We start from the raw sequence: 12,716 nt of genomic DNA, 5'->3' as shown, positions 1-12,716 counted from the left end.
TGTTTGTGTGTATATACAAATGAGTTAACATCATTATTTGAATGATTTGAGTTGGTAAGGTTTATTTCCTTTCTTTCTTTTTCTTTTTTTTTAATCATTTCAGACAGACTAGAGAATCACCAATTTCTTAAAAACTGTAATTACTGAGTGGGCTCTTGCTCAAGTTGGGGAAAATATTTCTTTCAAATTGTGTCAATATCTAAGAACTTCAACAGTATCTGAGATGGCTCAGGTAAATTTTATGTTCTTTTTTAAGCTCCTTTTAATGGCATTGTGCATAGATAGGTTGGAAGGAATCACCCCTTCCCTCACAATGCAGCCAAGTCAGAATTGTCCCAGGAAGGACCATGGTTAGCTGACAAGATTTGCTGTCTAACTTTGAGCACATCTTTTTTATGTTTTTTTGTCTTGAGATCACAGGTTTGCTTTGGAAAAGTAAGATAAGAGCAAGAAGAAAGTAATGGATGTTGAAGACTGGTCTCTTGCTTAATTTAAGCCTTTTGCAAAGTTGCTGTTCTCTACTGCAGTCTAGATCAGTGATTCTCAACCTTACATGGCCGTTCTATATCCCGAGGAGCTTCAAACAGCACTTGCCTGGGCCCCATGCTGGGAAAGTCTGATTCGTTAGTCTCCGGGGGTGGGGGGGGTCCTGAGTATGGGGAATGTTTTTAAAAGCTCCAAGAGTGATACTTACATGGAGCCAGAGCTGAGAACCACTGCTCTCAATGCAGCTCTGGTGTTAAGAGGAACAATTTCCAATTGTAACAAATACAGGAGAACCCATCTATTCATTGTGGTGTGGCCTTCTTTCTCCAAATGAATTAGAGAAGGGTTGACACTTTCTCATATCATATGATGTCCTTTCCTCTGTTAGAAATTTTTCACTGCCTGACTCCTTCAAGGATGGGACCATGTTCTCAAGCAACCTAGCAAATCCTTAGCTCTCCAAACAGAGGACATAAGACTCCAGGGTCAGGTTTCAGGCAAAGAACTTGACAAGTGCAAGGTCTGAGAACTCTAACTTCCCCAAATGGCCTCTTCAACTATTAACTTAGAGACCTTGTTTGAGACAAAGAAAATAGAGACCAAACTAGAAAAGAAACTTTCCATCAAATTTGTCCAGTTTTGATGTAAAACATCATTTAATTTTAGCACTCTCGACATAACATTTTAAACAGCATTTTCTTCCAAAAACCTGACCCCTTTTCATTTGAATTTGTGTAGTTGAGGGGGAACAATGGGTACGCTTGTGCCTACTTTATAGACAGAGAAGCATATGCATAATTTCAGCAATTTATTCAAAGTCAACTGTCACTGACAGAATCAAGATGTCAGGGGCTGGCCCAGTGGCACAAGCGGTTAAGTGCCCGCGCTCCACTTCGGCGGCCTGGGGATTGGGAGTTCGGATCCTGGGCGCACACCGATGTGCCACTTGTCATGCCATGCTGTGGTGGCATCCCATATAAAGTAGAGGCAGATGGGCACGGATGTTAGCTCAGGGCCAATCTTCCTCAGCAAAAAAAGAGGAGGATCAGCATCGGATGTTAGCTCAGGGCTGATCTTCCTCACACAAAAAAAAAAAATTTAAGGGCTGGCCCCGTGGCTTAGCGGTTAAGTGCACATGCTCCGCTGCTGGCGGCCCGGGTTCAGATCCCGGGCGTGCACCGACGCACTGCTTCTCTGGCCATGCTGAGGCCAAGTCCCACGTACAGCAACTAGAAGGATGTGCAGCTATGACATACAACTATCTACTGGGGCTTTGGGGAAAAATAAATAAATAAAATTATTAAAAAAAAAAAGAATCAAGAAGTCAAAGCTGTGTTGTAATGTTCTTTCTGATGCTCTACAATTCATACTAAAAAGTATCCTATTGAGATATTTACCTCAAGATAATATTTTAAGAATCAGTGATTTAAGGCTGGATCATCAAATTCCATAAAATTTAAAATAGTCATAAAAATAATGTCTGGGACAAAATAAATCCTGAAACTTGAAAGACAGGTCTCTATAGCCTGTAAAGACAGCTACAAATTATATTTAGTTTCAGCTTTTAGTTTTACCATCACTTGCTTTCAAAACAAACTTTGTTTCATTATATTTATAACTTCCTTAATATACTGACAGTCAATACAAATAAATGAAAATCATGTGTCCAAATGATAGACATAAGGGGAAATTTATAGGTGATTATTACTAGGAAGTGTATAGAACTTTCTTTCCTAAAAATTTTCCAAGAGGATTTACAATCCTCTGACCCCTAAATACTCTGGACTACTAGAAAAAGCAAATTTGACTCTTTCGGCAGAGTGACTCTACATAGTTTCTAAATAAGAAATTAAATACATCTCATAAAAATCTACCTTGCATGGGTACATACAAACTTCTCCTCTCCCAGAAAAATTTGCTACAAGGGGAGGGAATGGTGAAAATAAGAATTATTTCTCTCTCTTCCTTCTCGGTTTACAGCAGACACTGATGGCCAGAGTCCAAGCCCAGGAAGGTTATCAGCTATAGTGTCAGATGGGGGTTCAGGTCTCCATACCTATAAATACTGCCGGAACATCTTATTATGTACTCTTACAGGAAAGTGAACGTTGAGACTCTGGTGGCTGTATACCTAATTGGGAGGGTGGAAACTCTCCTATTTTCCAAAACTTCATTTCCACTAAGAGTCAAATAGTATAAGGTTCACTGATCCATATCATACGTACATCAAAAGGCAACAGTAATGTTGCCAACAAGAAATAAAATTAAGAAGAGTTCAGGCCCCAAGCACAACTGGAAGGTCTCGAGCTCAACAGGGGAAGAAACACATCATTCTTCCATGACCTCCAGGAATAAGCACCAGAATGATGCCTTGGCTTCACTTCAGCTCTCAGAACAAAAGCAGCCTTTCCATCTTGCACTTAGTATTTTGTGTAACTCATTTACAAGTTTTCAAATGGGCTAAATATATTTTTATCTAAAAATTAAAAGATTCTTTTGAAGTATTATGTTGAAAAATGTTTGGGAGAAAGGGAAAACTGTATTTTCACTTAAACAGATTTCAAGTATCTTTACCAAAAAATAAAATAAAATAAACAAGTGTTTGTTACCTTGTCACTGCCTCATGACCAGTTCACACTTTTAGTTGGAGCTATCTATCATATATAAGGTATACTCAGCTGGGAACTCAGCCACTGTCACTTTATAGAAAATGGGATGAGAAATAATGAGAAAACTCATATTACTTAAAATATGCTTGCTAAGTGACTTTTAAAAAGAAAAAAGGAAACAAACTCTTCTCTATGGACAAGATCTCCAAACTCAATTTTTCTCCAAGAATATTCTTTAAAACAGGCTATCAAGAAAATGATTTCTTTCCATTGTCTCTTGACATGCAAAATCTCTGTTCACAAGTTTCTTACTAAATAAGTTTTTCTTGGTATCTGGCTTGGGTTTTTTCCTTCACTTTTATAAACAGAAAAGTAATTACATAGGAATCTTGAAAGATATTTTTGTAACTAAAAGGAGAACTTTATAATATAGCTTTGGTAATAATAAAGCATAAATTTAATTTTTTACACTTATTGTAACATACATTTAGTGATGAGATGTATTGGTTACTTGTCAAGTTTTAATCACTGTACTTTTTTCTCCCCATCACCCATGAAATCCAAATAGCTTTTACTTCGTTTCTGTGTACACAAAAGCAGAACAGAGTATCTTCTATGTTCTTTTGCTGCCACCCAGTGGTTCTGATCAGTAAGTGCAATGATGACAGAGCTAACGTGGAAGGGACGGAAGCACACCTTTAAGAAAACTCAAAGCATGAAATTCCAAATTATTAAAAAAGATAAATTTTGAAGAGGGTAGTTACGTTATAAAGGATTCCTTTATGGTGCATAAAGATTCAGGGAAAACCTCCCCTAGATTGTAAACTCAAGCAAGAGTGAGAGCACTGCCCTTCACTCTTCAGTCTCAGAGGCTGGTTGGCCATCAGCATACAGCAGGGACTCAACACGCATTTACCTCAACCCACTGCATATTTAAGTTTTCATTAAAATGCTTATTATAATCAAGTGGGAAAATAAAAAGCACGATGCAAAAACTATATTTGTAGTTGAATGTAAATGGATGATAGGCTGAAAGACAGTTATTTTAAATGTTAATTATCTCCTGGTGTGGGGGGACTTTTTTCTTCTCATTTTCTATAAAAAGCATATTTTACGTTGCTAGGAGGAGAGGGGAATCAATCAATTAAATCAATTAATTTAAGGAAAGAATTATTTTTGAGGAATACGCCAGGTGTATCAACAGTATGCTTCCTGAATGGTTTTAAGATGGTCTGAGCTAGAGGACAAATTGTCAGACCTGATCAAAAATTCAGGATAATTTTCCCATCGCAAACACTATCAATAGAGCACACCATCAGAAATGTGAGATAGCTCCAAATCACGCTTAAAAGTTGGTGTGCAAATCTAACACTGACACCACATAAATCAAAACTGAAACCAGCTACACAGTGTTTGAAAATTCAGTGCAAGTTTGGCCAAGCAGCAAACAGTACCCATGACTAACCCAGGGCCTCTCCTGCAAAGCCTCCTCCGTGTGCGGGTCCTCAGTCGGTGATAAGCTTAGGGTAAAAGCACAGTGTCCAGAATAGACTTGCATCCTAGCCTCACTAATTGTGTAATCTCAGACAGGCCTAACCTCTCTGAGCCTCAGTAACCTTGTAAACAGAAAATAAACAATACCCACCTCAATCGGCTTGTATAGATCACAAATGAGACTTGGTGTCAGATGCCATAAATGCACAGACTCTCACACATGGGTCATGCATGACATTAATTACACACACATATAATTATGTGTGTGTATATAATGTGTGTATATACAATTATACACACATAAATGTACATATAAGTATATACAATTAATTATATATACACAGAACAATTACTACTCAGAAATGAAGGAATGATTGGAGAATCTTTTGATTCAGAGTTGTAGCCATTTTTTAAATTGAATAACCTATGCTTTAGTTACAGGTACTAGTACCAAAACATAGTAAACATTGAGCCTAGGTTCCAGCTGTGAAAATGACAATCCAGTATTCACTTTATCTTGATAAAAGGCAGAAATATTTAAAACAATGGTAAAGATAGCATTAAAAACAAAACCCTAATAAATTCACTTGCGCTTCCAAACTCACAAATTAACAAGCATTTGCTTTTATAGCTGACAAAACTATATACTTGTGGAAGAGGATTTCAATACTTTGCCTTGTAAAAATTTGAACATATTGAAAATGTCTTCCAATGAGTCATGAAATTTAAGGGATTTTAAGATGCATTTTAAATTAAAGCCCAAGTTTTACTCTGAATGAAATGTTCTAGTTGCCAGCTTTTCAGGACACAGAACCTAGCTCCATTCTGACTTTATCATTAAGAAATTGAAGATTTTCTACAACTCCTTTGATCAAGTAAATAATTTTTTTTGCTTTGAACCCCTACAAAAATGTATGGCAGTATCTACAAATAAAAGCTTTAAAAACAAATTACAACACCACCAATTGCTGGTGAGGATGTGGAACAACAGGAACTCGCATTCACTGCTGGTAGGAATACAAAATGGTACAGCCACTTTGGAAAAGTTTGGCAGTTTCTTACAAAACTAAACATACTCTTACCATATGATCCAGAAATCGCACACCTTGGTTTTTACTAAACCAAAAGAGTTGAAAACTTATGTCTACACAAATATCTGCATACAGATGTTGATAGTAGCTTTATTCATAAATGCAAAAACTTGGAACCATCCAAGATGTCCTTTAGTAGGTGAATGGATAAACTGCGGTACATCCAGACAGTGGAATAGAGAAGAAATGAACTATCAAGCCATGAAAAGACGTGGAGGAAAATTAATTCATATTACTAAGTGAAAGAAGCTAATCTGGAAAGGGTACATACTGCATGATTCCAACTATATGACATTCTGGAAAAGGCAAAACTATAGAGATAGTAAAAAGATCTCTGGTTGCTAGGGGTTGGGCATGAGGATGAATAGGAAGAACAGAGGCTTTTTAGGGCAGTGAAGCTATTCTGTATGATACTGTAATGATGGATACATGTCATTATACATTTGTCAAAACCTATAGAAGATACAACACTCACACTGAACCCTAATGTAACTATGGAGTCTGGATGATAATGATGTGTCTATGTAGGTTCATGGAGTGTAACAAATGTACCACTCTCTCACAGGGGAGGTGGATAATGGGGGAGGTTATGCACACAGGGGGGCAAGTGGTATATGGGAACTCTCTGTACCTTCTACTGTGAACCTAAAATTGCTCTAAAATATGAAATTTATTAATTTCTTTAAAATTACATATAAGGGGGAAGGGGAGTCACAGGCAACAAATACATCTCATACAATTTTATCTTAAGATGATTATTTCAAATGTTTCTCTAAATTTCCAGGTAGTACATAAGAATTAAGCTTAGCAACCCAGAGTCTATGAAGATATGTATTAAGCTGTGCACAGTACCTCCCCTAAAAGGATTAAAACATACATTAACGCTATTTCTAAATGCTGCTTTTAGCATGTCTTTTCAATGTTATGTATTTAAATTATCTTAAGTTACTTAAATGCCTAGCTAAGTGAGAGCATGAAATTTAATTACAGGTATTTCCAATGTTACGTATTTAAGCAACATAACGTAGCTGGGTAACTTCAAATAACAACTTGTGCTAAAATAAAATTTTAAGTGATGTCATTAATTAAGAAAACACTATTAGGTTAGTCTTTATTAGTTTTTCTACAAATTTAAAAAATGACAGATAAAAATCTAGCAATCCAATTCCTTAAACCCTAATTTTAATTGTTCTTAGGACAAATCCAAAAATGATTTTACATTTTATTACACTCCTAACATGTATAACTTCTGATACTGAACAATCAATTTCCAATATAATCTAGTTAGATTGCAATGAGAAAACAGATCTTGAAAAAAGTTATAAGCATATTTCCTATGAATTAGCCTCCTTTTATGAAAATTAGGTACAGTAAAATCCCTTTTCCCATTCGGCATTAAGACACTCAAGCAAAAATCACACCATCCCTTACACACAACCCTACTGGTGTGGTGTCTAACCTTATCTCAAGTAACATTTAGAAGTTTCAAAAGAGCACGGAAGGCAGATTAGAAAGTCATTCCCAAATAAAAATTCTTATTTTCTAGCTATATCTGGACTGCAACTTGTCTAAAATCAAAAATAAAAATAAACTGGGCCCAAATGTAGGAAATTATTAAATGCCTATGACATTTTTATATATAGGTATTTTTAGACAATGAAATATACACTACTACACTTAAGCATTCTTATATTATTTCCCTGTCACTGAAGTATTTTATTTATTGCCTAACATTTCAAAAACTAAATAACTAGCACTCACTGGATTATCTGACTGTCCTGCTACTTCTGTGAACAAATGTCGTTGCTGATCAGAGCTTTTTTTCTCATTTCTTTTTACCAAAGAAATCATGTACATGACAAAACAAAACAGAAAAACCTGTGCTCGCACTTCACCTCTGCTCATGTGAGGGATTATCACTTTTAATCATTTCTGTCTAACTCTAGGTTTACCTTTATAATGCATACCTGCATTGCTATTTTTCACTGGACCTCATCTACTGACTCCCCATCCTAAAAATGAGCATTTAATTTATACTACTCCCTCCTCTTACTCCTTCCAGTTTCTGATGGAAAAATTAAAAAGAATAATATACCTATTACCTAATATACCTATTAACTGAAATAAACTTAAAACTGTATTCATCCAACAGTGTTGTTTGTGTAGCATCTGGATTTCTCCCCAGATAAGGATGCCCTCTTCTGTTCTCCCCATTTCTAACTCACTTCTATTATACCTTTACTTTTACATTGTCAAGATTGATTTCGTTTACATTCTCGTCTTCTATGTTTAATCTACTGGTTGATTCTAAAAGCTGAAAACCAGTAAGCAATATTTATAATAGTAAAACAATTAAACTGAGCCCAAATCATTAAGAGTAAAAATCCACTTCAGAATTCTCTAGTACTCAACTTCAAAGAAAGAAAACCAAATAGCACACTATACAGCTAAGAATTTGAAAAAAAAAAAAATTTTTTTTTAAATTCTATCCAGATGAATTCAATATGAGATTTTTTTAAGGTATGTACTCATCCAAGAGCACAAATTACGTACAATTTGTGTAAGATGTGTAAGTATTTATTTTCATTATTTGAACTTGACTGCTGCATTATATTAGGAAAAGACCACATGGCACATAATAATAGGCTTGGTGAAAATCTCCTCTCCATGGAAACTCGACAGGGTGTTCTTTCCTTCAGGGAAATGAGTTTCTTCAAATCAAGGTAACAAAGTTTAAAAGATGGCACACTCAATCATATAACTGACAATGTCTGCTAGAAAGGTCTGAACATTTTGGCTTCAGAAAGAGTATAACAGAGGCCGGCCCTGTGGCTTAGTGGTTAAGTGCGGGTGCTCCACTGCTTGCGGCCCGGGTTCGGATCCCGGGAGCGCACCGACGCACAGTTTCTCCGGCCATGCTGAGGCCACGTCCCACATGCAGCAACTAGAAGGATGTGCAGCTATGACATACAACTATCTACTGGGGCTTTGGGGGAAAAAGAAATAAATAAATTAAATAAAAGACCTGGTTCTAATTTAAAAAAAATAAGAAAGAAAGAGTATAATAGACCTTTGACATTTCAAGGTCTAAGTCTTGAGATCTTTGCCCAAATTCAAAAATATTCCTGGATAAGTTTACACAGGTTCCTGGTCTTCAGAATTACATTTTCATCTTGTGTCATAGTTTCTCACACTTTCACATCCAAGCTATTAATCTTTTTAATTCCTCTCATCTAATGACCATTGTATTAGTTTGCCACGGCTGCCATAAGAAAGTACCACAAACTGGGTGGCTTACACAACAGAAATGTATTGTCTCAAAGTTCTGGAGGCTAGAAGTCCAAAATCACAGTGTTGGCAAGGTTGGTTCCCTCTGAGGGCTGTGAGAGACAGACTCTGTTCTATGCTTCTCACCTAGCTTCTGGTGGTTTTCTGGCAATCTCTGGCATTCTTTGGCTTATAGAAGCATTACCACCATCTCTGCCTTTATCTTCACGTGGTGTTCTCCCTGTATATGTGTCTATGTTCAAATTTTCCCTTTTTATAAGGACACCTGTCATACCGGATTAGGGCCCACTCTATGACCTCATCTTCACTAACTACATCTGCAACAACGCTATTTCTAAATAGGGTTACATTATGAGGTTTTGAGAGTTAGGACTTCAACATACACATTTTGGGGGAACACAGTTCAACCCATAGCAGCCATTTTTCAAATGATAAAGTTTGACATTTTCCTATCACTACATACTGTTTGGACAACTGCTGAATTTCCCATGCCTAAAACGGAAGCTGGAACACAGGAGGAGCTCAATAAATATTAGTTGAATGAATGAGTGAATAAAAGAATGAGACTGCAAGTGAGGAAAAAAACTGTGGATGCTGAGAGGTTAGCTAGGCTAAATCATTAGCTGAGTAATGCCTTCCTGAATGGAATTTAGCAGGAATAAACACTGTGTCTTGGCAAAACTGCAAAACATTATATACCCTATGGACCTCTAAGGTCATTCACACATAGTCAAAATCACAAATATTAAAACTCGCAAATGTCAAAACCCAGCAACTATTATACATACTTGTAATAATGATTTCTTTCTTAAGGAAAAAATAATAGAGAAGAAAATATCAGAAATAGGGTAGCAAATGATTTCAGTTTAAGTAAGTCAAGGAATGCGTTATTAGAGACAGCAAAGGTCACTAAATAAAACAATATCAGCCAGACACATTACAGCATGGTCTGCAGGCAATCCACTGCTATAGCACTAAATCAGAGGTGATTCTTTATTATAATTATTCTTTTGTTATTTTAATAACTAAACTTCTTTGGATAAGGTCCAAGATGAATTATACACTATAGCAAATTGTGTAATAACAAGCCTCTGTTCTTTTTACAGTAACATTTTTCAACATAGCCTCTCAATAGATAAACACCCACATAACAAGGAATTGAAGGTATTCTTTTCTATTTCTCCTAATCATCTCATTCAAATCATATCACCATGAATTTCCTGGGTACTTGGCTTTAAAATACTGTATTACTATAAACTTTAAATTCAAGCCCTGGATAGGTCTACATTCATTTCAGCAGAAGCATCTCGAAATGTTGAATTATCATCTTCAATTTCCTTCAGTCATTTATCGTAGCTGCCAAACTGAAATGGTGCGCCTTAAAGGCAACACTAAACTGAAAGCAAATAATAAAAAAGAGTCTCTTAAATGTTTCATTTATAAAAGCTTATTTTTCCTACCATCAAATTTTCTATACTGTCTGAAATATATCACTTTACAAAATTGACATCTTGCATGCAGTTATACTGCCATGATACATTTGCCAAACTTCAAGATTTGTGGGGGGAGTGGGGGACTAGCATCTTTTCTCAACCTTTTATTAACAGATGAGTTATACAGAGCTAGGTTGGTTTTGGTTTTTGGCTTTTGGAGGGGGGGACAGAATTAAAATTAAACTTCAATTGCCCATAGATATCACTATAGCTATCCCCTTTTCTAGATAGCTTTACTAATCTTCCTGGCTATATTAAAAATTATGCCATAAAATAAGCACTTTAAAAAGGTAGATTAAGTCAGAAGGTGGCTCGTCTAGGACAGCTCACTCTGATAGAAAAACAAATCTGCAAACCAAAATCATTCAAAGCATTTTCTTGAAATCTTGCTCACAAGCAATATAATAGCAAATTAATCAAGTAGAACAAATATACAGAATTCTATTATAAAGTCCTGTATATTTTCCCCCTAACATAATTGTAAATGACACCTATAAAATGCTAATATATAAAATAAACAAAATATGGTTTGTATTTCCAAAACTGAAGAGTTTTAGACCAGGATATAGGGAAAAGGAAGTATTTTTATTAGTAAAGTACACTCAGATCACATTTATATAAAAGGGGTTGCTACCAAGGTCACTCAGTAAAAAAGCCACTGAATTTATCTGAGCCAGTTTACTAACTATGCTATGAAGGAGAAAATGAGAAGCCAGGGCTTCCTGTTCTTCCCTTTATATACCAACTTAGCTATTACATGAGGGTCACAATCACCGTTCAAATCCTTCTCAGTTAATGTCACTTTGTAAAGCCAGAATTTCTGATAATTTATTGCATAAAATTATAGTTTAACTGTATCATAAACTGAGTGATTCCTAGAGCATCTTTTTCTCCAATGACCTACTTAAGAAAAAAGTATCTATATTCACTACATTGTCCATTTTTGAAGGATTTCCTACATTTCTAGTCAATTTTAAAAGCCTTATTTAGAAATAATACCAATCTATTTCTAATAGCTAAGTAGAACAATTTTTTAATCTGCAAGGTATCTTAAAAACCAATCAACTTGACATAACCTCCTAATTCCAGGAATATAAACCATAATTCAAGCTTCAATTTTCCTCTTAACATACTCTACTTTACTAAAATGAATTCCCATCCTGCAACTATGAACAAAAAGAAATTGTACTTAAAATAATATTAAAAGACAAAATCTCATTATTTAGTATTAGATTAATAGTCTATCATTCCAATCTTAAAAATATCTATAGCCATAACCTCTCCAACTTGTTAATTCCCAAAGAGATTAATAAAAGATGTAATTAACATCTAAACTTAGAGCAGACTGTCACTGGGAACAAACTATGCTAACAATAACCATTCCATAGTCAAATAGATCAACCCATCACCCCTTATGGTTCTGACTAAGGTTAATAAGCACAATTTGTCATAAATTTTCCAGTAACTCTAAAAACTGAATTGCATGAAAAGACTACTTTTTTCATAACACTATAAAAATAGAATCAAGGCTGGAGTGGTCTTATTTGTTACCTAGCACAGTATTTGGCAATGTAAATGTCATTAAATATTTGTGAAATGAATACCTAACAAACAAATAAGCAACCCAATGCACTACTACCATTCAGCCCCTTATTATGTGCTACATAATAAGTAGTTAAAATTATACATAATAAAATGGAATATGCTCAAACTGTTTTTTATTTCTACTAATAAACACTGAAAGAATTATTCACCTAAGAATCTTCAATTTAAGAAAATGTAGAGTAGGACTTTCACAAACCAATAATTTGGCTAATGATTTTCTGCAACTGCATGACATTTTTCATTTAACTCTTTTTTGTGAAATTAGAAAATATACAGAAATGCAAGTTATAAGTTTCTTTGCAATAAATAACACAGGGCCACATGTACACTACACTTGATCTTAACATTTCTTTTTCTCATAAAGAAGTTACTTTAAAAAAGCTGGAAATGTGAGAGGATGAAGGTGAAAAAAGGAATGAAATAACTATAAATGTTCTTCCACTTCAAAAACCACCTGACATCTGAGCCAGAAGACTTGCTGCATCTATCAGTGACTTCCTCTTCATGTGTCATAGAAAGAGTTCAACATGCTTTACAAAATCCATTACATTTTAAGACCGTTTCCAATATCTACTACCATAAATCAAGAAATCCATTTATTCAAGGTTACTTATAGAGAATTAATCACACAGAAAATTTTAACAACTTCT

Source organism: Diceros bicornis, chromosome 12, assembly GCF_020826845.1.
Source record: "Diceros bicornis minor isolate mBicDic1 chromosome 12, mDicBic1.mat.cur, whole genome shotgun sequence".
Lineage (NCBI taxonomy): Eukaryota > Metazoa > Chordata > Mammalia > Perissodactyla > Rhinocerotidae > Diceros > Diceros bicornis.
This window is presented reverse-complemented; position numbering follows the sequence as displayed.